Here is a 27,984-nt window from a genome sequence, read left to right as displayed (position 1 = left end):
TTTGGCATCACCTATAGATAACTATTATATGAAAAAAGAAAAAAAAAACAAAAAATCAAAGTGGCCGCCCAAAAGGACCAACCACTTAACACTACTATTACTTGATGACGTAAGCAACTTGTTTTTGTATATGTTGAGAATGGATTCGTCTTTTTTTTAAGTTAGGAGTATTTGTTTTACAAATATCATATTTTTTGGAAGAACTTATAATTATTTTTAATTGTAATTAGTTTTAGAAAATACAATACTTCTAAAAAAATTCAGGTTATAAGATAAAATAAAAGGGTGGCTCCAAATGGGCTCCTTATCCTCTTTCCCTACCCAACAAAACAATACAAAAATGAGAAATAAAAATTCAGCAGGAGTCAGAAGCTCAATCTTTATCTTCTCGGCTTCAACATAGAACATAAAGAGGTATGGTCCTAATTCCATATACACATGGTAGGTATCACACCATCTTCCTCATCCGACATGACGCTTATATCAGCAAGCGAATCCAGAAGCTTCTGGAAGACGTCAAGGTGGCACCGAAGATGCTCCTCCAGACAAAAAGGACAACACGTGTCACCATTAATCGGACGCCATGTGGACATGCGACACAATCTGGGGCAGACCGGCAGCTGCAGTACTAATTCTCCTGCATGGGCAAATAACGGCGCGCCACGTGTACCACTATCCTGATCACAGCAGAGGAGACCAAGAGGATATTCCCCTTGGTCGGACAGCTGGCACCTGGTAGCAGCTGGCAAGGTCTCTCCTCCTTTCTTCACCCTTCGGCTATAAATAGGACCCTTCATCATTCAGGTTAAACATTCTGCTCTCCTTACATTTCAGCTACAACACACACTATTTTCTCCTCAGAACAGTACTTATTCTCACGCCGGAGGGTGGTCACAAGGAGAACCCCCCTATTCTCCTCCTTGTGGCGAGTCACCGGTGTTCTGTTTTGCAGGATTCCCAGTCATTGGCGAGTAGAGAAGGAGATTGAACCCCACGTACGAGACGACCCAGCTGGTTAGCCCTAGTGTTAACCAGTATTTCATCAGAACACTTGGTACTAGAGATGGGCAAATAGGGTTTTTTTATACCCGGAATCAGTTCCCAATCTTAAAAACTTCTTACCATTCTTCATCTCAATTTAACCCAGGTTAACTTGATTGAGATTTAACCCAGATTAAATAATTTTTTATATGCTTTAACACCCCATTGGTATAACAAATATCATTTAAGCTCATCTCATCTTAAAACCTGCATAATAATAGAGATAAGGTTCAAATATATAGTCTTCTTGTTAGTGTATTTTGGGATGTCCGTCGTTGTTCAAATAGGCTAGTTTGTAATCGTGTGAAATGATTAGATTAATTGTTTACAATGTAAACAAACAAGCTTAATGTTTAAAGTGGTTAGCCATTATATGTATATAGTTAACGAAGGAAGATGAATTTTTTAATAACATATTTTTATTTTTTTCCCTTTTTAATACCATATACTTCCTTTATCATTTGGTTAGTCATAATGTTTAGGCACCCGTATAAATAGTCTAATTATTTGCATTTTTTATTAACTTTAGTTTCAAACCTTTGATTGTCAGATGTTTCTAGAGTGTGTGTAGGCGGAGAGGAGATCATTGATGGTAATGGGCCAGGTTCAGGCCAAGTATTGTTAATCTCATACACATACCGATTGTAAATCAATGTTCCATACTCAACCCAATACTCGTCGGTTATTTATCAGGTAATTATCAGTCGGGCATCGACATACTCGCGGTATCAAGTATACCTATTAATTTGTTAAAAGATAGTAATTAAAATTACCAAATACATTTTCTTTGCAATTATAATTATTTTATAATTTTTATTTAGATAACAACTATTATAAATTAAAATATATATTACATACATATAAATTTTATCATAAATAAATAGTAACTTTATAATTTTTATGTAGTTTTATTTATATACTTTACAACACATAAATAAAAATAATATTATCAAATACATATTTTAAAAGAATTTTATTTTTTTTCACATAATAAACCTACTAAAATAAGTCATTAACAAATAGGATTGAGAGAAAATAAAAATAAAAAACTTTCAGGTAATGGAGCCGAGTATACCCGTGGAAGTTTTTAAAACTAATCCCATACCCGACTCATATCCGTCGGGCTTTGGTATACCCGTCTCATATGTTTCGGGTATACCCGTTGGGCTTGGGTTTTTTTGACCATCCCTAAAGATCACGACATGTGATCTCCTTAATTATGATGTAAACTCTTATGGTATGAATACAATCTGTTTTGGCTTGTTCATTAATGTGAATTACCAAATTTGTTGTTTATCATATCAAATTCAATCGATTCGATCCGCAGCGTGTACCTTCAATCTAAGACCATGGGGTATGGTGGGGCGGGGGTTGGGCTTGGGTTGGGGCATTAGTTGACACGTGGCTTGGGTGGCAGACATGGGCTAAACCCACATTCAACACGGTATGGTGAGGCGTGGGTTTGGGGCGTGGGTTTGGTGGGCTTCGCTGGGTTGACCCGCTGGGCTATTTGAATATTATTTAAAACAACAAATTTAATTTTTTCAATATTTTTAAATAAAGAAAATTACAAAAAAAAATCCTAACTTTTATATTTGTTTTTTTATCTCTTCTCTCAACGCCAAAACTAGTTGTAACTCGTCACCCTGTAGGTGATCAATGGGCTGGGATAGAAATTTCAAATCATCCCGTTTTTGTTTCTGGGCATTTCTAGCGGCATCTCTAGCTTCTTTACTCCTTCGTATTTCGGCCCTTTGTTGTTGGAATACGATGAATGTATCCAACTTGCATGAAATGTCATCCAACTGCTCGCTGTATATTCCCCTACGCGAGCCAGAACTCCCAGCTGAAGGCGATACCGTACCAGATCTTGATTTTTGAGCACGCCTTCTTCAGGCACTTCTTCCATACTCAGGCCGGTTTGGGCTTGGCGAATCATCCAAAAGGTCCTCAAACTCTTGATCTCGTGCATCAGATTGGGCTTGGGACGAGGCCCTTGACCTTTTGGAAGACGAATTAGTTTCGCTACCAACGGAGATAGTCGCCCACTTTGGATGGAACTTACAAATCTCCCAACAATGCATGAAACGGAAGTCGGTCCCCACATTTGATTTGAATGTGACCACTGCATTTGTCAAAATGACGGCTTCGGTTTCACCACTTTTAGGGTTTTGCTTTACTTTATTTAAAAAACCACTAAATTTTGTAAGTTGGGTGCTTATCTCGCTCCACTTTGAGGATAAGCTATCGTTTTCACGATAAGCCTCCCTTCCCATTTCTTCATGGAATACTCTACTAACCGATTCTCACATGGCGGTTCGATGTTGCGAATTTCCTATTTTAATAAAAAAAATTTTAATATATTACAAAGTTATATAAAAAATAACCATTAATAAAAACAAAGGTTAATAATACCTAAAGTTGAATGTTGAGATTGTTGACACCAAGCCCTCGCCAATGCAACTTTTTCAGCAACGACCCATTTTTGTTGTTTTCGTTTGGCGGTTTCAACTACTTTATCCGCCTCGGTTTTTTTCTTATGACTTCTCTTTTTGATGAGTTTCGATGCGGAAGGACCATGATTGGGTGGTTGAGTTTCGGGAACGGATTCGTTTTGTGAAAGGTCGATGGAGGTTGGTGAAAGGTCGATGGGCGATTGTGAAAACGGGGTAGGTATCGAATCGTCGGTGTGTGGGAAGTTAGTAAACACACGATTCCCGATATACGATGCATAACTCGCCATGTTAGGTATAGAAGAGTGTATGAAAAATGGACGAGGAATTGGACGATTGGGTGGTGGGCTAGGATTACTTTCTTGGAGTGCATACGGGTTGTTTGGGTCATAAGCACGGTAAGGATGCATTTTTTCGTTTTGTAGAAGGAGAATTGAAGATGTATAGAAGATGTGGTTGAATGTGGTAAAAAATGGTAGAAAAATATGAGTTTTATAGTGAAAAATTAATTTTTTTTTTTTAATATAGCCGTTGGCCAACGGCTAGCCCAACGACTCTTTTCTTTTGGCCATACATAGCCCGCCATGTCAGCTCGCTTCCCCCGCCCCACGCCCGGCTTGAAACCCAAGCCCCAAGGGCCACGCCCCAACCCAAGCCCACCCGGGGTGGTGCCTTGGGCGTTTTCCCCCAACCCACGCCCCAACCCAAGCCCCATACCCCATGGCCTAAAATAGGAAGCTGTAGAAATGGGGGGAAGGATCCACTAAAAAGTGGATTTTGCCTAAGTAGCTTAAGAAGGATTGTGAAGATGACATGTGACACTCCTTATAAATAGGAATGAAGTGCATTTTGGTCCTTATAAATAGGAGTGAAAATGACATGTGACACCCATTTTGTTTTTTAAAAATACAACAAAAAAAATTTAGTACAAAAAGATCTAGCACAAAAAAATATAGCTAAAAAAATGTAGTACAAAAAAATATAGCACAAAAAAATCTAGTACAAAAAATATGGCACGAAAAAATTCAGCAAAAAAATGTAGTACAAAAAAATCCAGCACAAAAAATTGAGAAAAAAAATTAAGACAAAAATTCAGCACAAAAATATAGTACAAAAATTCAGCACAAAAAATGTTATACAACATAGAAATACAACACATTTTAGTGGGTTTTTTTAATCTTCATATTTTATATAGCAATATGGTACTCAAATTAAAGATAAAAAGATGCTCGATTTTATGGTGAAATTTTATGAAAAATAATGTCGTATAAAAAAGTTATGAACGTTTAAAAAATAAGGTTGGAATATGCATGTGCCTTGCATGTGGAGAGAGAAAGTCCATAAATAGGATTTTCCTAAGATACCCCTTGCATTCCTTCTTTCTCCTACACTTTGATCTTAACCATTGATTTGAAAAATGAATGGTTAAGATTCCTTCTCATCCTACTTAGGCAAAATAAACTTTTTATTTGACCTTACCCCTTAGAAATGGTATCAAACGAACTCAAATTGAACTCATTATAGTGGCATTGAAACTATCTCGTCGAACTCTACGATCTTGGATTTTAGGTTTTTACTTTTTGATTTTTAGAACTTTTGTTTAGATCACTGTGTTTTTCTATTTAGCATTGTGTTTTTTTTTTATTATTTTCGTCATGGTGTTGTTTTTCTTCCATATTGTGTTATATTTTTAGTCATTGTGTTATACTTTACAATGCATTGTGTCTTTGGAGTCTTCTTACATTTACAAAACTTAGTATGATAAGTTACGCAAAAGTAATAAACCAATCAAAGTGGTGTATTTCATTTGATGCATTTAATAATTAATCGGTATGCAATTAAATACATCTAAATTATTCGATATGCAATTAAATACATCTAAAATACAATAATTAATCAATATGCTATTAAATATATCTAAAATGCAACAATAAGTTGATAAATAAATTTAATGATTAATTAATATGCAATTAAATATATCTAAAATGTAACAATAAGAGGCTGTTTGGTAGCCTCTGAATGGTTATTAAGAGGCTACCTCTTAATGGAACTATTAAGAATTTTACTAATAAGAAAGTAGAAAAATGTGACATGTGATGATTTACCATTCAGAGGTTACCTCTTAACCATTCAGACTTGAGATTACCTCTTATTCATTCAGAGGTTTTAAACCATTAAGAGGTAGCATCTGAATGGTCATTAAGGGGCTACCAAACAACCCCTAAGTCGATAACCAAATAGTTCGCAACAATAACACTAGGTTAATGCTGACATCAGCAAACACCAAGTTACCACCAATTAAAACAAATCATCAGCAAGGGGTGTGGCTTCGCGCCCCCAGCCACCTCATGAAGTTTAGCGCCCTTTGGCGCCCTAAACCACCCTGCCTCCGTTAAAGGGGCCGCTATCCTTGGATTCCGCCAAAGGAATAGCGCGCACGAGAGGAAGATATCAAGGGGCCCCACCTTCATCAACGAATCAGATTTTTGTATTTATCTTTTTTTTTAATATAGTTAAAAGTGGCTTTATAAGGGGCGTTATTCCACACCGTATAAGTTAGCGATAAATCCCTTGCTTATGTGTCGCTTACGTGGCGTAATAAAGCCCCTAGGGCTTTAAGCCACACCCTCTAGCCTAAATAAATCAATTACTAGCATTAGCCATTAACTATTTTGACCGCCAAATTGACAATCGATTTCATTTCATTGTGTCCTTCCAACGTAACATTGTGATGGTTTGCAAAACGCTAATCTTTGGTCCACATTAGACTACTCAGTGTGGAGGAGGCAAGTCCTTGGAGTATGCACCTCCACGTCATCGCCACGTCAACATCCAAAAAGGATGCCCATCCAAAGATGGACCAAGGGAAATGGAGGATGGACCTTCCCCCATTTATTTATTTTTATTAAATTCAACATGTTTTTTTAACATTTAGTAAGTTATAAAATAAAATCATTATTATTAAAATAACAAACATTACATAACTTAAAAAAAACATAACTTAAAAAAATACTATATTGGTAAAAATTAAAAATCCTAAGATTACTCATGTATCTTAAGCCTTTAGGCAACTTACACAGGAACTTACAATGATACAAAAGCAAGACTTGCAAGTTTTGGAGATAAGTAATTGACTCATGTAGAACTTGTATACTTGAGCGTGACAAATTCAAATATTTCAGGTGTTTGAGTTTGGAACTTGATTCAGACAATGTCTTTAACTGAATACCAGCCAAGTATAATACCCTCACATAAACGTAGTTGAAGATTTGTTTAATGCTACCTTCATTTATCTTTCCATACAAGAATATTGACCTTAATGATGTTAACTTTTTTAAATCATGAGGCCAAAAGAGAAAACCTGGACACAATGAGGTCAAATGAAGCACCTCATTTGGGACGATAACCTCCTTACCAGACTTTATAACTAAACAATCATCTCCCATCACATGTTGTGCCATGTCATGCATTAGATCATGTATTACATATAAATCTTTCTGGAACTCGTCTTCCTTAACAATGAAGAAGGACCTCCAAACCAAACAACTAAAAACCTCTTCCCCAAGCACATACAAACTTATTTTTCCTTTGGGTGGAATAAAACCATTTGACACCCACAACCATATTAGTCTGCCCTTTGTCAGTTTATAGCCTTTGGAAAACATACAACAATAAGCAAAACATCTTTTTAGATGTGGAAGCAAGTTATCATAGCTAAACTTCAAAATAGCATGAAAAACTTTAGCTTTTTTCAACTCCCATATGTTGTTGTCTTTCATAAGTTGCCAATCACTTGCACTTTTTTTTTTACCACATTAAGGTACCTAAAGTCTTTACTGCCAAAGGCAGTCCTTTACATTTATTTACCATCTCCCTTCCAATAGGCTCTAGCTCACTTATATCATCCCCCATTCTTCCTTGTGCAAATGCAAGCTTCTTGAATAATAACCACGGTCCCCTTCTGATAAACATCCAACTTCATGTTGTAATGTAAGAACCTTAGCCATCATTCGGCTAGTTGCCTGGGACCGTGTTGTCGTCACAACAATACTTTCTTCTGCCCCACAACTTAATGTCTTACTTAACTCATCCCACTTTACTTTTTCATCCTCTTTAATCCAGACATCATCTAGGGCAACTAAAAATTTCTTCCCCCTTAACTTGTTTAGAAGGGACTTTTGCAACATATCTAGACGTGCAAATTTACACTCATATTCATCTATGGATTCAATTATTCCTTTTATTATCTCTTGAACTTGAAACTTTTCAAATACATACACCCAACATTTTAAGTCAAGAAAATATTGAATCACCCTTCTATGGTTATAGACTAACTGAGCAAGAGTACTCTTCCCCACACCTCCCATTCCCCATATACCATACACCCGAATCTCACCATTTTCGGGTTTCCCTATATCTTTGTCACATATCATTTCAATTACCTTTTCGATCTCTTTATCTCTTCCGAAGATGGTCGAAGAATCATGTATAAGCGAGCTGGTTTCCCTACCTGGCATCTCACCTACAACGTCCGCATCCACATGACTTATGTCACTTGAAGGGGTCAACTTCAACTCAAATCTCTTGGATGCAATTGCATCTAGTTTACTTCTCATTGCTCTATCTTTTTGAACAATCCTAGCACGGAACACAAATTGATTATGATCGGAGGAAAAGAAGGCTCTTACCCTGTATTTGATGCCTCTTTGTTTGTGTAGACGTTGTAGCAAAGCTTCAGTCGAGATCTCGTCCAACACGTTTTCTACCTCCAAAGATGCAGATCTGAGGCGCTGAAGCCATAGCTTTACAGCCTCTTCTTTGTTGTGTTTCTCTTCTGCATCTTGAAGAACAGCTTGGATCTGGTCGAAATCATCCTTGAGACTCGATGCATCATTCTTAAACCCCCAAAGTAGATCAAACTCTTTGATAAGTTCAGAAGTTAGTTTCCCCAACACATCCGCCACAAGGGTCGAAATAGCCGCCTCACCCATGGTTACTATTTCAAATTTGCCACTGATCGAATTCAAGAACTGTGTGTTTCAAAAGCAAAGAAAGAAAGTGAAGAAAAAGAAAAGGCAATTCATATGTTGTTTATTGTCCAGTTGCTCAGTGTGGTTCACATGTGATCTATATTATTAAAAGGGATTGGATATCAACCACACAATTTTATAAAGGAATTTTTTATAGTATAATTCTTTTTAAGTTTATTGACTAGTACAGCCCACATGATGGCTCGGTCTTTCAAGTGGTTTCGAGTTTCAAAAACCTAATTTTAAAATCTTTTCCTATATAAAATTCTTGTTTTAACAACTAATGGATTCGATACATGCTTTACATCTGGAGCCTGATAGTATAATTAGCTGCAACAAAAATGAAGTAAGAGCATTCACATTCTATCCATCAAAATATGTGTGGAGGTTTTATATTATAAAAGGGTATAAAAAGTGGTTGTGAGTGGAGAATAGAGAAAATGTTACTGTTCATCTGTATATTTAAGGGTACACTGTTCACCCACTATAATTTTTTTAATATATTTTGAAAATGGTTGTGAGTGAAGGAGAGAGAAAAATGTAATAATAATATTATTTAATTGAAAAAGAGAGAAAAAAAATATTTGTTTTTAGTGAAAATATATTGATATAGGAGTTGTTTTTTTAGTGGAATTTATGTATAATTTGATGGATTGGATGTGAATGCTCAAGAGACCTTTTTTTTTTTAAAAGGGGTGAATTATTCGCGAATGTCGAAAGGTCTAGCATACATTGTTTTAACCAGGTCCGTGCTAGAGAGCCCCCTTGCACAATAGATCCTCAATTTAAACCCCTCAATGAAAAACCCCTATCACCCAAGTCGAACTTGAGACCTGGAGGGGAAAACTCATCCGGACCCACCATAGATAGAACTTAAATACCTGTGACCACCACTAAAGCACTAATGATGGTTTAAAACACCTAAATATTTTAGGTTATAGCAGTGTAATCTAGAATTTTGCTGCTTTCTTTAATATTTCTTTTTTTTTTTACCTATTTTTTATTATATTAGTTGAAGTTATATTTTCTACTTTTTTTTAACAGCCAAACCAATCTTTGCAAAAAAACAACACCCCAAGCCTTGCTATTAACATGGAGGATAGTTCAACAGTATTTAGGGGACCCGGGTTGGAAAACTTTTACCCCGTAATGAGTGTATATAACGAGTTATACAATCCCAAATACCACCGCCACTCAATGTTATAATGCGTCAAAACGAAAACGCGTTGAATATATCACGCGTCAAGAAGTGTTGGGTGGTGAGGGAAATTGTTGTGTGTGGTGGTGAGTGATGTGCATTTCCACTAAAATCCATCTCTAGTGATGGAATAATGTTTGATGACATAACGGAAGTTGTTTGAAAGTTATGAGTGAGTGATGAGTGATAACCAACCCTACCCTCTAATATACATTCCTATTGTATATCACAACCATACGTAAACATCTTCCTATGGTTCACGAACATCCCTACACTGTCAAACTTGAACTTCATTATTTGTTTAATAAAAATATTCAAATTCATAAGTTTTTCGTACGTATTTTGGTTTTAGAAAAACACTTAAGGTTTTAAGTATAGCTTGTAAACTTTTTGGTTATATACATTTAAATGTAATAATTTTTTATAATCAAACTATATTACTTTTATAAAACTTTGTTTAAAATATATAGGACTTTGTCATATCATATATCACTAGATCTATACTCTTATTACTAGTTTTATAATCGTCTAGTGAATTGGACTATTATTTTAATGTCATAATGTCAAAACAGTCTTTCTTTGTTTCGCAAACAAAACTAATAGTTGTTTAAGATCAAAGTACAACTCATAACGGAGACCTTAGACTATGTTGTGAGTCAATCCAATGATAATTGTAGCCTTAAAAATGTGTGTTCCATTATCCATATTGTGGAATCTTACTAAACATAGCTAAATGTTTGGTATCATCTGTAAATCTAGGCTAATTATCTAAAGAAATCTCAATTCTTCCTATCACTTTTACCTTATTTTTCTTAAAGATTTCTCAATGTTTGGTATCATTTTACAGAACTAAGTAAACTCGTAATAAATGTTCAATAATCAATATCACTTTTGACTAATTTGTAAACATGCTTTTATATTGTGATTGCAGATCAAGACTCTGTCTTTAAGTTTCCACGACACGAACTTCTTGACATTGAGCTGGAGCTCAACTATGGGAGGTTTGCACTTCGTACCATTTTATTATGATGTTATAGTTTTTGTATGTTTCTTGGTTAACAAATCCATTGACTTTGGTACAGACATGGATTCTCATGTGGCTTGGGTGGGACCCAATAGAGCTGGTAAGAGTAGTCTTTTGAAGTTGATGATAGGGGGGTTGGTTCCTCTTGAAGGCATCGTGAAGCGGCACAACCACTTGAAGAAGGCCAATACTACCAACATTCGGCTGATAAGCTTGACTTGGTGCTTCCATATCTGCCTTGTTTCTTGTTGTTTTCCTTTCAAATTGTTTTATCTTATAATATCAAGATCACTAATTTATGTTCAATTGGCTGTAGTTCTGCTTTTAAAGATGGAAAATTATGTGATACATATTATTTGAATGCTTCTAGCTAGAGATATGGTGAATCTTTTGTAAAGGTTAGAAATTTTTCAAAGCTAATTAGCTTAATTAATATATTTATGTATGAGAATTGAGAAGTCCTTCATTATAGTGGATACTTTTGCGCTGTAGAAAATTCATTGTGGATTCATAGCTACTTTGTTTATTTTTTATTGGTTTATATTTTGTTTAATTCGGATTACTTAGGTTTGTAATGCATGTTTAAATTATGATATTTGGGTTTGTAGTTTCGTCTGACATGTTTAAATAGGTTTAAATCTCTTTAATTGTTGGGAATTTTGGGTTTAACAACATGGTAAATTATTTTTTTATTTTTTAGGATCTATAGAGACAACATGTCATAGCTATAGGTGAAAAGATTTTTTAAAAGAAAAACTTACATAGACGTGTCCACTTTATAGGTAAAAATATTTTTTTAAAAGAAAAATCGTCTCTATAGTTAAAAAAAATTATTTTTTTTTAAAAAGAAAAACCTATAGAGACGACATGTCATCTCTATAGGTGAAAATGTCTTTTTTTTTTTGCAACAATAAATTTAATGATTAATTAATATGCAATTAAATATATCTAAAATGCAACAATAAGTCGATAACCAAATAGTTCGCAACAATAACACTAGGTTAACGCTGACATCAGCAAACACCAAGTTACCACCAATAAAAACAAATCATCAGCCAGGGGTGTGGCTTCGTGCCCCCCGCCATCTCATGAAGTTTAGCGCCCTTTAACGCTCTAAACCACCCCGCCTCCGTTAAAGGGGCCGCTATCCTTGGCTTCTGCCAAAGGAATAGCGCGCACAAGAGGAAGATATCAAGGGGCCCCACCTTCATCAACCAATCAGATTTTTGTATTTATCTTTTTTTAGTATAGTTAAAAGTGGCTTTATAAAGGGCGTTATTCCACACTGTATAAGTTAGCGATATATACCTTTGCTTATGTGTCGCCTACGTGGCGCTTACGTAGCGTAATAAAGCCCCTAGGGCTTTAAGCCACACCCTCTAGCCTAAATAAATCAATTACTAGCGTTAGCCATTAACTATTTTGACTGCCAAATTGACAATCGATTTCATTTCATTGTGTCCTTTCAACGTAACATTGTGATGGTTTGCAAAACGCTAATCTTTGGTCCACATTAGACTACTCGGTGTGGAGGAGGCAAGTCCTTGGAGTATGCACCTCCACGTCATCGCCACGTCAACATCCAAGAAGGATACCCATCCAAGGATGGACCAAGGGAAATGGAGGATGAACCTTCCTCCCTTTATTTATTTATTTTTTTTAAATTCAACATGTTTTTTAAACATTTAATAAGTTATAAAATAAAATCATTATTATTAAAAAAACAAACATTACATAACTTAAAAAAATACAATATTGGTAGAAATTAAAAATCCTATGATTACTCATGTATCTTAAGCCTTTAGGCAACTTATACAGGAACTTACAATGATACAAAAGCAAGACTTGCAAGTTTTGAAGATAAATAATTGACTCATGTAGAACTTGTATACTTGAGCGTTACAAATTCAAATATTTCAGGTGTTTGAGTTTGCAACTTGATTCAGGCAATGTCTTTACCTGAATACCAGCCAAGTATAATACCCTCACATAAACGTGGTTGAAGATTTGTTTAATGCTACCTTCATTTATCTTTCCATACAAAAATATTGACCTTAATGATGTTAAATTTTTTAAATCATGAGGCCAAAAGAGAAAACCTGGACACGATGAGGTCAAATGAAGCACCTCATTTGGGACGATAACCTCCTTACTAGACTTTATAACTAAACAATCATCTCCCGTCACATGTTGTGCCATGTCATGCATTAGATCATGTATTACATATAAATCTTCCTGGAACTCGTCTTCCTTAACAATGAAGAAGGACCTCCAAACCAAACAACTAAAAACTTCTTCCCCAAGCACATACAAGCTTATCTCTCCTTTGGGTGGAATAAAACCATTTGACACCAACAACCGTATTAGTCTGCCCTTTGTCAGTTTATAGACTTTGGGAAACATACAACAATAAGCAAAAAATCTCTTTAGATGTGGAAGCAAGTTATCATAGCTAAACTTCAAAATAGTAGGCAAAACTTTAGCCTTTTCCAACTCCCATGTGTTGTTGTCTTTCATAAGTTGCCAATCGCTTGCATTTTTTTTACCACATTAAGGTACCTAAAGTCTTTACTGCCAAAGGCAGTCCTTTACATTTATTTACCATCTCCCTTCCAATAGGCTCTAGCTGACTTATATCATCCACCATTCTTCCTTGTGAAAATGCAAGCTTCTTGAATAATAACCACGAGTCCCCTTCTGATAAACATCCAACTTCTGTTGTAATGTAAGAACCTTAGCCATCATTCGGCTAGTTGTCTGGGACCGTGTTGTCGTCGCAACAATACTATCTTCTGCCCCACAACTTAATGTATTACTTAATTCATCCCACTTTGCCATTTCATCGTCTTCAATCCAAACATCATCTAGGACAACTAAAATTTTCTTTTCCCTTAACTTGTTTTGAAGGGACTTTTGCAACACATCTAGACGTGTACTCACATTCATTTATGGATTCAATTATTCCTTTTATTATCTCTTGAACTTGAAACTTTTCAGAGACATACACCCAACATTTTAAGTCAAGAAAATATTGAATCACCCTTCTCTGGTTATAGACTAATTGAGCTAGAGTAATCTTCCCCACACCTCCCATACCCCATATACCATACACCCGAATCTCACCATTTTCAGGTTTCCCTATATCTTTGCCACATATCGTTTCAATTACCTTTTCGATCTCTTTATCTCTTCCGAAGATGGTTGAAGAATCATGTATAAGCGAGCTGGTTTCCCTACTTGGCATCTCACCTACAACGTCCGCATCCACATGACTTATGTCACTTGAAGGGGTCAACTTCAACTCAAATCTCTTGGATGCAATTGCATCCAGTTTTCTTCTCACTGCTTTAACTTTGTGAGCAATCCTAGCACGGAACACAAATTGATTACGATCGAAGGAAAAGAAGGCTCTTACCCTGTATTTGATGCCTCTTTGTTTGTGTAGACGTTGTAGCAAAGCTTCAGTCCAGATCTCGTCCAACACATTTTCTACCTCCATAGATGCAGATCTGAGGCGCTGAAGCCATAGCTTTACAGCCTCTTCTTTGTTGTGTTTCTATTCTGCATCTTGAAGAACAGCTTGGATCTGGTCGAAATCATCCTTGAGACTCGATGCATCATTCTTAAACCCCCAAAGTAGATCAAACTCTTTGATAAGTTCAGAAGTTAGTTTCCCCAACACATCCGCTACAAGGGTCGAAATAGCCGCCTCACCCATGGTTACTATTTCAAATTTGCCACTGATCGAATTCAAGAACTGCGTGTTTCAAAAGCAAAGAAAGAAAGTGAAGAAAATGAAAAAGCAATTCATATGTTGTTTATTGTCCAGTTGCTCAGTGTGGTTCACATGTGATCAGGGATTGGATATCAACCACACAATTTTATAAAGGAATTTTTTATAGTATAATTCTTTTTAAGTTTATTGACTAGTACAGCCCACAGATTTTGATGGCTCGGTCTTTCAAGTGGTTTCGAGTTTCAAAAACCTAATTTTAAAATCTTTTCCTATATAAAATTCTTGTTTTAACAACTAATGGATTCGATATATGCTTTACATCTGGAGCCTGATAGTATAATTAGCTGCAACAAAAATGAAACAAGAGACCTTTTTTTTTTTTTTTTTTGAAAGGGGTGAATTATTCGCGAATGTCGAAAGGTCTAGCATACATTGTTTTAACCGGGTCCGTGTTAGAGAGCCCCCTTGCACAATAGATCCCCAATTTAAACCCCTCAATGAAAAACCCCTATCACCCAACTCGAACTTGAGACCTGAAGGGGAAAACTCATCCGGACCCACCATAGATAAAACTTAAATACCTGTGACCACCACTAAAGCACTAATGATGGTTTAAGATACCTAAATATTTTAGGTTATAACAGTGTAATCTAGAATTTTGCAGCATTCTTTAGAGCATTCACATCCAACCCACTAAAATATGTGAGTATAGTTTTTATAATATGAAGCGTATAAAAAGTGGTTGTGAGTGGAGGAGAGAGAAAATGTTACTATTCATCTGTATATTTGAGGGGACACTGTTCACCCCCTATAATTTTTTAATATATTTTGAAAGTGGTTGTGAGTGGAGGAGAGAAAAAAGGTAATTATAAAGGTATAAAAGAATAGGGTCATGGTATCTAGACACCCCCCAAAAATTAGTGTACATCCCCCAATACAAAGTGTATAGCACAATACGCTTCCTATAGGTTTAAAAGCAATAAATGCTAAACCAATAGGAACCGTATAGGCCAATACGCTTCCTATTCGCTTGCTGAAACCTGCTGCTCTCTGCCATGCAGGAAGTGCATAGAGTTCAGACCTGAAAAGTACTGACAACTTTTGAAAACTGAGTTCAACAGGAGGCGTATTGGTCAATACGATTCCTTTACAGTTACCAGGAAGTGTATTCAGCAATACGCTTCCCATAGGGTTTTGGTTGGTGGACCAACTAAATCAATAGGAAGCGTAAAGGGCAATACGCTTCATATTGATACGATGAACAAATATGCTCTGACATGCTGCAGGTAGTTCAGAACTGCATGTATGTTATTTTGTTTTTATTTCAATTTTTTATGAACAGTTTTAATATTATGTAATGATTATTTTATTTAAATTTTTTATAGGCTCCGGGCACGTCCTGTATGCGGCACAATCCGTCGCTCTCTATTAGGCGTGGCCCGATATTTACGGAGGAGGAGCTTGGGGAGTCTAACGAGGAGTCTGATGAGGAGTCTGACGAGGATTGATGAAGATAGTGGTTTGTGATGTTTTTATATGATGCAATATTGTACGAACAATTTAGTTTTAATGTTTTGATGTATGAACGATTTAATTTTCTGTTTAATTAGGATATGTTTGTTTCGGTAAGTTATAATGTATGTATATGTTTAGTTTGTTTGGATTGCTTAATTTAACTATGTTGTTTACAAAAATTTTTAACAAAAAACCATCATTATTTTATAACAAAAAAAACTAACTCAAATTAAAAAAAAAATTAAAGTTTGGTAAGAGCATGTGATGCGTGAAAAGGAAAATTCTTCTAGGGTCGTATAGGGCAATACACTTCCTCTGGTCTCTAATCATTAGCTGAAAAGCATCTGAAAAGTGACTGAAAAGTTGTCCAATCTGAAGCGTATAGATCAATACGCTTGGCCTCAGAGGAACCATATAGCCCAATATGCTTCTTGTAGGGTTAGGGATGTGCAAATAAAAATGGGGGATGTGTGGATACTGAGAGCCATTATTTAATTGAAAAGGGGAGAGAAAATGTAGTGTTTTTTAGTGTAATTTAGGGTAAAAAAATGATGGAATGGATGTGAATGCTCTTAATATTTCTTTTTTTTTTTTACCTATTTTTTATTATATTAGTTGAAGTTATATTTTCTACTTTTTTTAACAGCCAAACCAATCTTTGCAAAAAAACAACACCCCAAGCCTTACTATTAACATGGAGGATAGTTCAACAGTATTCAAGGGACCCGGGTTGGAAAACTTTTACCCCGTGATGAGTGTATATAACGAGTTATATAATCCCAAACACCACCGCCACTCAATGTTATAATGCGTCAAAATGAAAACGCGTTGAATATATCACACGTCAAGAAGTGTTGGGTGGTGAGGGAAATTGTTGTGTGTGGTGGTGAGTGATGTGCATTTCCACTAAAATCCATCTCTAGTGATGAAATAATGTTTGATGACATGACGGAACTTGTTTGAAAGTTATGAGTGAGTGATGAGTGATAACCAACCCTACCCCCTAATATACATTCCTATTGTATATCACAGCCATACGTAAACATCTTCCTATGGTTCACGAACATCCCTACTCTGTCAAACTTAAACTTCATTATTTGTTTAATAAAAATATTCAAATTCATAAGTTTTTTGTACGTATTTTGGTTTTAGAAAAACACTTAAGGTTTTAAGTATAGCTTGTAAACTTTTTGGTTATATACATTTAAATGTAATATTTTTTTATAATCAAACTATATTACTTTTATAAAACTTTGTTTAAAATATATAGGACTTTGTCATATCATATATCACTAGATCTATACTCTTATCACTAGTTTTATAATCGTCTAGTGAATTGGACTGTTATTTTAATGTCATAATGTCAAAACAGTCTTTCTTTGTTTCGCAAACAAAAATAATAGTTGTTTAAGATCAAAGTACAACTCATAACGGAGACCTTAGACTATGTTGTGAGTCAATCCAATGATAATTGTAGCCTTAAAAATGTGTGTTCCATTATCCATATTGTGGAATCTTACTAAACATAGCTAAATGTTTGGTATCATCTGTAAATCTAGGCTAATTATCTAAAGAAATCTCAATTCTTGCTATCACTTTTACCTTATTTTTCTTAAAGATTTCTCAATGTTAGGTATCATTTTACAGAACTAAGTAAACCCGTAATAAATGTTCAATAATCAATATCACTTTTGACTAATTTGTAAACCTGCTTTCATATTGTGATTGCAGATCAAGACTCTGTCTTTAAGTTTCCACGACACGAACTTCTTGACATTGAACTGGAGCTTAACTATGGGAGGTTTGCACTTCGCACCATTTTATTATGATGTTATAGTTTTTGTATGTTTCTTTGTTAACAAATCCATTGACTTTGGTACAGACATGGATTCTCATGTGGCTTGGGTAGGACCCAATAGAGAGCTGGTAAGAGTAGTCTTTTGAAGCCGATGATATGGGAGTTGGTTCTTCTTGAAGGTTTGGTGAAGCGGCACAACCACTTGAAGATAGGCCAATACCACCAACATTCGGTTGCTAAGCTTGACTTGGGTGCTTTCATATCTGCCTTGTTTCTTGTTGTTTTCCTTTTGAATTGTTTTATCTTATAATATCAAGAACACTTATTTATGTTGAATTGGCTGCAGTTCTGCTTTTAAAGATGGAAAATTATGTGATACATATTACTTGAATGCTTCTAGTTGGAGAAATGGTGAATCTTGTGTTAAGGTTAGAAATTTTTCAAAGCTTAGTAGCTTAATTAACATATTTATGTATGAGAAGTCCTTCATTATAGTGGATACTTTTGCGCCGTAGAAAATTCATTGTGGATTCACAGCTACTTTGTTTATTTTTTATTGGTTTATACTTTGTTTAATTCGGATTACTTAGGTTTGTAATGCATGTTTTAAATTATGATATTTGGGTTTGTAGTTTCGTTTGACATGTTTAAACAGGTTTAAATCTCTTTGATTGTTGGGAATTTTGGGTTTAAAAACATGGTAAATATATATTTTTTAGGACCTATAGAGACTATTGTCCCTATAGGTGAAAAGATTTTTTTAAAGAAAAACTTACAATGACAACATGTCCACTTTATAGGTAAAAGTATTTTTAAAAGAAAAATCTATAGAAACGACATATCGTCTCTATAGTTAAAAAAATATTTTTTTTTTAAAATGAAAAACCTATAGAGGCGTCATGTCATCTCTATAGGTGAAAATGTCTTTTTTATTTTTTTTTAAATGGAAACCTATAGAGACGATATGCCGTCCCTGTAGGGCTGAAAAATATTTTAATAAATGTTTTCTTTATTTAGTAAAATATTAATTTTATTTTTGAATTATTTTTTAGCACATATTTGTAGAGAGGACATGTCGTCTCTACAAATACTTTTATAGCAATGACACTTACAGAGATGACTTTTGTGACCTATAGGGACGGGGCTGTAGAGGCAAACTTTATAGAGACGGCATGTCTTCTCTATAAGTGAAAAAAACCTATAGAGAAGACATGTCGTCCCTAAAGGCCTAAAAAATGCTGTCACCATAAGGTAAATTTCTTGTAGTGATTAGGTTAAATTTTGACTCATAACTCAACTAAATCTACGTGTATACACTCTAGGGGAAACTTTGAACGGCTAACCCGACCTGTTACGATAAGAATTTGAGAAGAATCGTAGAAGAGGAAATCAGTCAATTCATTATCGATACTCAAATCCACAGTTACAACTAACATATAACAACTATAACTGCTAACCAACTATTCTACCTATTGATCCTCTAATTTTCATACATTTACTAAACTGACCCAAACTATAGTTCTTACTAATTGGCATTTTAGTCCCTCATTTATTGAATTACAACAATTAATACATAACAAAACTCCCCCCTTTAAGCATTCTTGTCCTCAAGAATCTGTTGAGAACTCAGGATACTGACGTACAAAATCATCAGCTTTAACCCAAGTAGCATCATGCAGAGGTAAATCCTTCCATTGAACCAAAAACTTCACAATTGCTCTATTTCCACTCTTAGCCAACTTCCTGTCAATGATAGCCATAGGCTGCAATGATTGGACAGAAGAAGTAAGCAAAGAAGCTTGTTGTTCAGGTGGACCAGCAGCTTTTTTAAGAAGAGACACATGGAATGTTGGATGTAATTGTGAGCTAGAAGGAAGGTCCAATGTATAAGCAGCCTCACCAATTTTTTTAACCACCTTGAAGGGTCCAAAGTACTTTTGAGAAATCTTTGAATACTTGTGCAACCTTAAAGAGGTCTGAACATAGGGCTGCAGTTTAAGGAAAACCCAATCCCCAACCTCAAAGCTCCTTTCACTTCTCTTTAAATCAGCAAATTGCTTCATTCTGTTTCTTGCTCGTTCCAAGGACTGTTTTAAAGTGGCAATCATGTTGTCCCTTGAATTCAACCAATTATCCAATGTATCCACTATAGTGGAATTAGGAATATATGGAAGATGAATAGGAGGATCCATGCCATATAAAGCCTTGAAAGGAGACATTTTAATGGCAGAATGCCAAGTAGTATTGTACCACCACTGAGCCAAGGCTAACCACTATGCCCAAGTATGAGGTTCAGCCATAGCCATACACCTCAAATAAGTTTCAAGGCAGCGATTAAGGACCTCTGTTTGACCATCTGATTGAGGATGGTAAGCAGTGGATAAAGCTTGATCAATACCTTGCAACTTTAAGAACTCTTTCCAAAAAAGACTCATAAAGATAGGATCCCTGTCTGAAACAATAGTCATTGGACACCCATGTAACTTGAAAACGCTGTCTAACATCACTTGAGCTACTTGAACAACAGAGAAAGGATGATGTAAAGAAATGAAATGCCCATATTTTGTCAATCTGTCAATAACCACCAGAATGACATCTTTGCCCTTAGATTTTGGAAGACCAGTAATAAAATCCATGGAAATGTCAGTGAATACTGATTGTGGAATGGGTAAAGGGGACAATAATCCTGGTGTTGCAATGGTTTCATACTTAGCTTTAAGACAGACCTCACAAGCTTTTACCCACTGTTTAATGTCTTTGTCTGCTCTTTTCCAATAAAAAAGATTTCGAAACCTCTGCAAAGTAGGCTGAATACCCGAATGACCTCCCACTGCTGATGAATGGCACATCAATAGAATCTCTTTTCTTAATGCATTATCTTTCCCAATCTAAAGTTTTAACTTTCTTGTTAGTAATTCCCCGTTCCAATTCATGTGTTTAATGACTTCCCCCTGTGATAATCTTTCAATCAAACCTTGAGCTTGCATATCATGTTCCCAATGATCTTTTATTCTTGCTAATAACAGTGGTTCATAAGAAGACACAACCATAAGAAAGACAAAATTACTATGCACCCTAGACAGTGCATCAGCAGCTGAGTTTTCTACCCTTTTTTTGTACACAATATGATAATCATAACCCATTAACTTGCTCAACCAGGTGTGCTGAAGAGGTGTAGTAATCTTCTGTTCCAATAAATGCTTCAAACTCTTCTGATCAGTTCTTATTGTAAAGTGTTTAAGAATAAGATATTGATGCCAATGCTTCACAGCTAACAAAATTGCCAACAATTCTTTTTCATACACTGATAAAGTGCATTGCTTTGCAGAAAGAGCCTTACTTACATATGCAATAGGATGTTTTCCTTGCATCAACACTGCCCCCAACCCTTTAGAACTTGCATCTGTTTCCACAATAAACTCCTGTGACCAATCAGGCAATGCCAAAACAGGAGCTTGAACCATTGCTAACTTCAAGGTGTCAAAAGCTTTTTGTGCTTCAGCAGACCACTTAAAAGCATCTTTTTGAAGAAGATTTGTTAATGGCTTTGCAATTGATCCATAGGAAGATACAAATCTCCTATAGTAACCAGTAAGCCCTAAGAATCCTCTCAATTGCTTCACAGCAGTTGGAATTGGCCACTGTTTTACTGCCTCAATCTTTGAAGGGTCAGTTGATACCCCATCTTTGGAAATAACATGGCCCAAATATTCAATAGTTGACCCAGCAAAACTGCACTTAGATTTTTTTGCATATAACTGGTTGTCTCTGAACAGCTGTAACACTACCTCCAAATCTTTAATGTGTTGCTGGATGCTTTTACTATACACCAGCACATCATCAAAAAAAATTAATACAGATTTCCTCAACAATTTTTGAAAAACTGAATTCATCAACCCTTGAAATGTTGCAGGAGCATTACTCAACCCAAAAGGAAGTACCAAGAACTCAAATAGACCCTGGTGAGTTCTGAAAGCTGTTTTGTGCACATCCTTCTCATGCATCCTAATCTGATGGTAACCAGACCTCAGATCCAATTTAGAAAAAACCACAGCACCACCCAGTTCTTCTAATAACTCTTCAATCAGTGGAATTGGAAACCTGTTTTTGATTGTTTGGTCTTTCAATTTCCTATAGTCTACACATAACCTCCAAGTGCCATCTTTTTTCTTAACAAGGACCACAGGTGAAGCAAAAGAACTTACACTATGCCTTACAATCCCAATATCCAACATTTCCTGTACCATTTTCTCAATGATATCCTTTTGTCCTCTTGGATACCTATAAGCCCTTTGATTAATTGTAAACCCTTCATCAATTAACTGAATCCTATGATCACAATTTCTGACAGGAGGTAATGAATCCGGAACTTTAAACACATCTTCATATTTATGCAATAGAACATCTATTTCTTCATTTGGTGCATTACTAACAACAGTGGCATGGTGTTGAAATGACCCTTTTATCCCTTCTTGTAAACTGAACAGTTGCACTTGAACCATAGACTCATCCTTGTGACACATATGAGAAAATTTCTCTAAATAACATAGAGAAATATTATTCTTACTAACTCCCTTCAATTCCACTACCTTGTTACCAACCATGAACTGCATAGTGAGGTTTTTGAAATTCCAAACAATGTCATTAAGTGACTGCAACCATTGTATTCCCAACACCATGTCATAATTTTCCAGGGGTAAAAGTAGGACATCTGTCTTGAACCACACTCCCTGCATGAGCCACTGGAAATCTTGACATAATTGATTACAATCCAGTTCCTTCCCATTGGCTACCAGTACTTTCATCACAGGTACTTCTTTAGTAAAACAGTTCATTCTTAATGCCAATTTAGAATTGACAAAATTATGAGTAGAACCAGAGTCAATCAGAATCTGAATCTGTCTAGTACCTATAGTGCCAACCACTCTTATAGTTGAATATGAACTCACACCAGTCATAGCATACACAGACAACTGAGCTGCATTTTCCAGATCTTCCACCACTTCCTCTTCACTATTACCCCCCATTTCATCATGTAACACCCTTAAATTTTTTTCACTTGATTTTAATAATAAAATACACCATTTCTACTAAAATATTAGTTAAGTAACCTAACATTCATTAACGGAGTTCATAAGTACGTCAACCTTAGTCAACCAATGACTAAGTTGGAACGTTCAAAAGTTGTTTAAGAAATTGTTTACAACCCATGAACAAAGTCTAAGTAAGATTAAAACATTGCGGAAGCTTCAAAAGTCGTGTTCGGTTCTTCTACGTTGCTTGACCGTCATCCGTAAGATCCACCTCGTCACCTAGGGTCAAAACCATTAAAACATTAGTTTTGACATTGTTATATAATACATAAACATGAAATCCAACATCAAATTTTAAATAAAAAAAGTAAAAGTTTTTCTGGTTCCACCGTAACTTACGGTGTCACCGTAAGTTACGGTGAGTCCTGGAAAGCTTTTGGTCCACCGTAAAACAGGGGTGAACCACCGTAAGTTCCTGACCTCTACCGTAAGTTACGGTACTACCGTAACTTATGGTAGTTCCTGGAAATCCATGTTTTTGTTTGGTTTGATCATTACACTAAAACCCAACTCTCGGATTTCAGTTTCTAGGATACCAATACATTAAAATCTCGCATTTCTAATATGTTATATATTATCCATTATCAAAGATCAATCCATCATAATCCGGAGCATTAACCATGCCTTACTTGATTATTCGACCCGTTTGGCTCGTCTAAGGAATCCTCCATTGTGACGACTACCAACGAGTTCCAACCCATTTGATCTATTATTCAATATAGCGATATCACCGCTTTAATTTAAAACAACCCTTATTCTAAAATCCAATTACGCATTTAATAATCATCAAAATCTACTTAATGTAACGGGTCAAGTTACATACCTTCAAAGTAGGCCTTTTAAACGTGGTTCGCCACCCGCTTGTCCGCTTGACGCTCCTGCGCCCGTTCCTATAGAGTTCATTTATCATATGTTTAGAACTCTCTCTTCAAATCATAATTCGCATAATACACCAAACATCGTGATTATGCGTTTAAACTTGAAATTTCAGTTTTAAGCTTTCATAGAGGCATTTCAACAAACACTTCATGAGCAGATTTTTACATGATTAAACATCACATCTTTACTTTATTATTTAGCCCTAATTTCACATAAATCAACCATTTTACATGGTTGTTAACTTCTAATTTCTGAAATCACTTCAAAATTGCCAAATTACACTAGATTAACAATCTATTTCTTAGTGTTCATCCTAATACACATAACCCATTAATCACCTACAATGGTGTTCTTGGATTCACCAAAATTTCATATGATTTCAACTTCTATTTGTCTAGGGTTTGTCCCTAAACACCCTAGTTGTTCCTAAATCATCATAAGGCATACATGCAACTATAATTTCAGATTTTCCCAATTACGTGAGAAATTCAAATTGAGAGTTTTTATGAAATTTTACATACCTTGTAATCCTCTTGTGATGAGGATCAGTAATCTATGCTTTAATTTCGATTTAAACTTGAATTGAGCCTTCAATTTGCAAGTTTAGTGAAGATTTAGGGTTTTGATGTGTGGGGATCGCCCCCCCCCTGCTCTGCTTGTACGACCAGACACCTCCTTGTGGGGTGTTTGGTGTGTTTTATTTGATTAATTAAAATTAAGTTTCAATTTTTACAACTTAAGTCCCTCCATTTTGATCAACATTTAATTTAGTTGCTTTTAACCCTACTATAGGTTATTTCTAAACTTGTAACCAACTAGGTTAAAATTTCTAGTTGGTAAATTCTCATTTATTTATACTTTATAATTCTAATATAAAGTTTTATATTTTCGGGGTGTTACAAGTCCACCCCCCTTAAAAAGGGTTTCGTCCCCGAAACCGAAGTACGTACCAAATAATGTAGGGTGGAGACATCGCATCTCCTCTTCGGATTCCCACGTAGTGTCCGAACCTTTTCTGTGCTCCCATTTGACCTTGACTTGATTAATCACCTTGTTCCTCAAACTTTTCTCTTTACGATCTAAAATCGCAATTGGTTTTACTGCATAGTTGAGGCTGTTATCCACCTCGATATCATCGTAGTGGATATGAGCAGTTTCGTCGGCCAAACATTTTTAGAGATGTGACACGTGGAATGTGCTATGAATCCCACCCAACTCTTCGGGTAATTCAAGACGACAGGCTACTTTACCAACCCGTTCAGTGATTTTGAATGGCCCAATAAATCTTGGGCTTAGTTTTCCCCTTTTTCTGAATCTAATAATGCCCTTCCATGGGGAAACTTTTAGCATAACCATGTCGCCAACCTGAAATTCAATTGGCCTATTCCTTTTATCCGCATACGCCTTTTGCCTGTCTTGGGCCGCTTTCAAGTATGCCCGAACTATGTCGATCTTCTCATTCGTAGTTCGGATTATATCGGTAGGTGCTAGCCCTCGTGGGCCCACTTCTCCCCAACATACAGGAGTTCGACATTTTCTGCCATATAACAGTTCATACGGGGCCATCTTAATGCTCGCGTGATAGCTATTGTTGTATGCAAATTCGACCAAGGGTAGATGGACATCCCAACTACCTCCGAAGTCAATAATGCAAGCCCGCAACATATCTCCTAACGTTTGTATTGTTCTTTCACTCTGCCCATCCGTTTGTGGATGGTAAGCAGTGCTAATGAACAATTTAGTTCCCATTTGTTCTTGGAATTCACGCCAAAATTTTGAAGTAAACCGAGTATCCCTGTCTGACACAATGGATATCGGTACCCCATGCCGTGCTATGATTTCATTGGTATACACTTCCGACATCTTCTCGGATGTATAAGTCTCACGTATCGGAATAAAGTGAGCACTTTTCGTTAATCTGTCTACGACTACCCATATAGCATCGAACCCACGGTTGGTTTTGGGCAATTTGGTCAACAAATCCATGGTGATTTGTTCCCATTTCCAAACTGGAATGTCCAACGGTTGCAGCTTACCATATGGCTTCTGGTGCTCTGCTTTAACTTGCAAGCAGGTCTTGCATTTGGGACATCAACTCTTGTAATTCCGACGATGCGAGTCGGTACGGAGCTTTAGCTACGGGTTTTGCGCCCGGAATCAATTCGATTCCGAACTCTCTTCCACCACTTCCTCTTCACTATTACCCCCCATTTCATCATGTAACACCCTTAAATTTTTTTCACTTGATTTTAATAATAAAATACACCATTTCTACTAAAATATTAGTTAAGTAAGCTAACATTCATTAACGGAGTTCATAAGGACGTCAACCTTAGTCAACCAATGACTAAGTTGGAACGTTCAAAAGTTGTTTAAGAAATTGTTTACAACCCATGAACAAAGTCTAAGTAAGATTAAAACATTGCGGAAGCTTCAAAAGTCGTGTTCGGTTCTTCTACGTTGCTTGACCGTCATCCGTAAGATCCACCTCGTCACCTAGGGTCAAAACCATTAAAACATTAGTTTTGACATTGTTATATAATACATAAACATGAAATCCAACATCAAATTTTAAATAAAAAAAGTAAAAGTTTTTCTGGTTCCACCGTAACTTACGGTGTCACCGTAAGTTACGGTGAGTCCTGGAAAGCTTTTGGTCCACCGTAAAACAGGGGTGAACCACCGTAAGTTCCTGACCTCTACCGTAAGTTACGGTACTACCGTAACTTACGGTAGTTCCTGGAAATCCATGTTTTTGTTTGGTTTGATCATTACACTAAAACCCAACTCTCGGATTTCAGTTTCTAGGATACCAATACATTAAAATCTTGCATTTCTAATATGTTATATATTATCCATTATCAAAGATCAATCCATCATAATCCGGAGCATTAACCATGCCTTACTTGATTATTCGACCCGTTTGGCTCGTCTAAGGAATCCTCCATTGTGACGACTACCAACGAGTTCCAACCCATTTGATCTATTATTCAATATAGCGACATCACCACTTTAATTCAAAACAACCCTTATTCTAAAATCCAATTACGCATTTAATAATCATCAAAATCTACTTAATGTAACGGGTCAAGTTACATACCTTCAAAGTAGGCCTTTTAAACGTGGTTCGCCACCCGCTTGTCCGCTTGACGCTCCTGCGCCCGTTCCTATAGAGTTCATTTATCATATGTTTAGAACTCTCTCTTCAAATCATAATTCGCATAATACACCAAACATCGTGATTATGCGTTTAAACTTGAAATTTCAGTTTTAAGCTTTCATAGAGGCATTTCAACAAACACTTCATGAGCAGATTTTTACATGATTAAACATCACATCTTTAGTTTATCATTTAGCCCTAATTTCACATAAATCAACCATTTTGCATGGTTGTTAACTTCTAATTTCTGAAATCACTTCAAAATTGCCAAATTACACTAGATTAACAATCTATTTCTTAGTGTTCATCCTAATACACATAACCCATTAATCACCTACAATGGTGTTCTTGGATTCACCAAAATTTCATATGATTTCAATTTCCATTTGTCTAGGGTTTGTCCCTAAACACCCTAGTTGTTCCTAAATCATCATAAGGCATACATGCAACTATAATTTCATATTTTCCCAATTACATGAGAAATTCAAATTGAGCGTTTTTATGAAATTTTACATACCTTGTAATCCTCTTGTGATGAGGATCAGTAATCTATGCTTTAATTTCGATTTAAACTTGGATTGAGCCTTCAATTTGCAAGTTTAGTGAAGATTTAGGGTTTTGATGTGTGGGGATCGCCCCCCTGCTCTGCTTGTACGACCAGACACCTCCTTGTGGGGTGTTTGGTGTGTTTTATTTGATTAATTAAAATTAAGTTTCAATTTTTACAACTTAAGTCCCTCCATTTTGATCAACATTTAATTTAGTTGCTTTTAACCCTACTATAGGTTATTTCTAAACTTGTAACCAACTAGGTTAAAATTTCTAGTTGGTAAATTCTCATTTATTTATACTTTATAATTCTAATATAAAGTTTTATATTTTCGGGGTGTTACACATCATCACCATGTATTTCTAATATGTACAGATGTTTAAAGTTGCAATTATGAGTGGGTGAGTACTTCTCATTACACAAAAAACACTCTCCCTTTGCTCTCTTTTCCTCAGCTATCTTAGCAGGAACTTTCTTAACATTTTTGAGCATCTTATTGTTTGGAGG

General features: G+C 35.8%; 1 long non-coding RNA gene across 1 annotated transcript; it reads left to right on the top strand.

The window, feature by feature from the left end:
* The first annotated feature begins 302 nt into the window (after positions 1-302).
* LOC110941800 lies at positions 303-11,175 on the top strand. The gene is made up of 3 exons (XR_002594423.2): positions 303-1,734; positions 10,654-10,723; positions 10,805-11,175. It is a non-coding gene; the product is annotated as an uncharacterized LOC110941800 (long non-coding RNA).
* The last annotated feature ends 16,809 nt before the right edge of the window (positions 11,176-27,984 follow it).

Source organism: Helianthus annuus, chromosome 5, assembly GCF_002127325.2.
Source record: "Helianthus annuus cultivar XRQ/B chromosome 5, HanXRQr2.0-SUNRISE, whole genome shotgun sequence".
Lineage (NCBI taxonomy): Eukaryota > Viridiplantae > Streptophyta > Magnoliopsida > Asterales > Asteraceae > Helianthus > Helianthus annuus.
The sequence above is the reverse complement of the archived record's forward strand: the minus strand, read 5'-3'. Positions and strand labels throughout refer to the sequence as shown.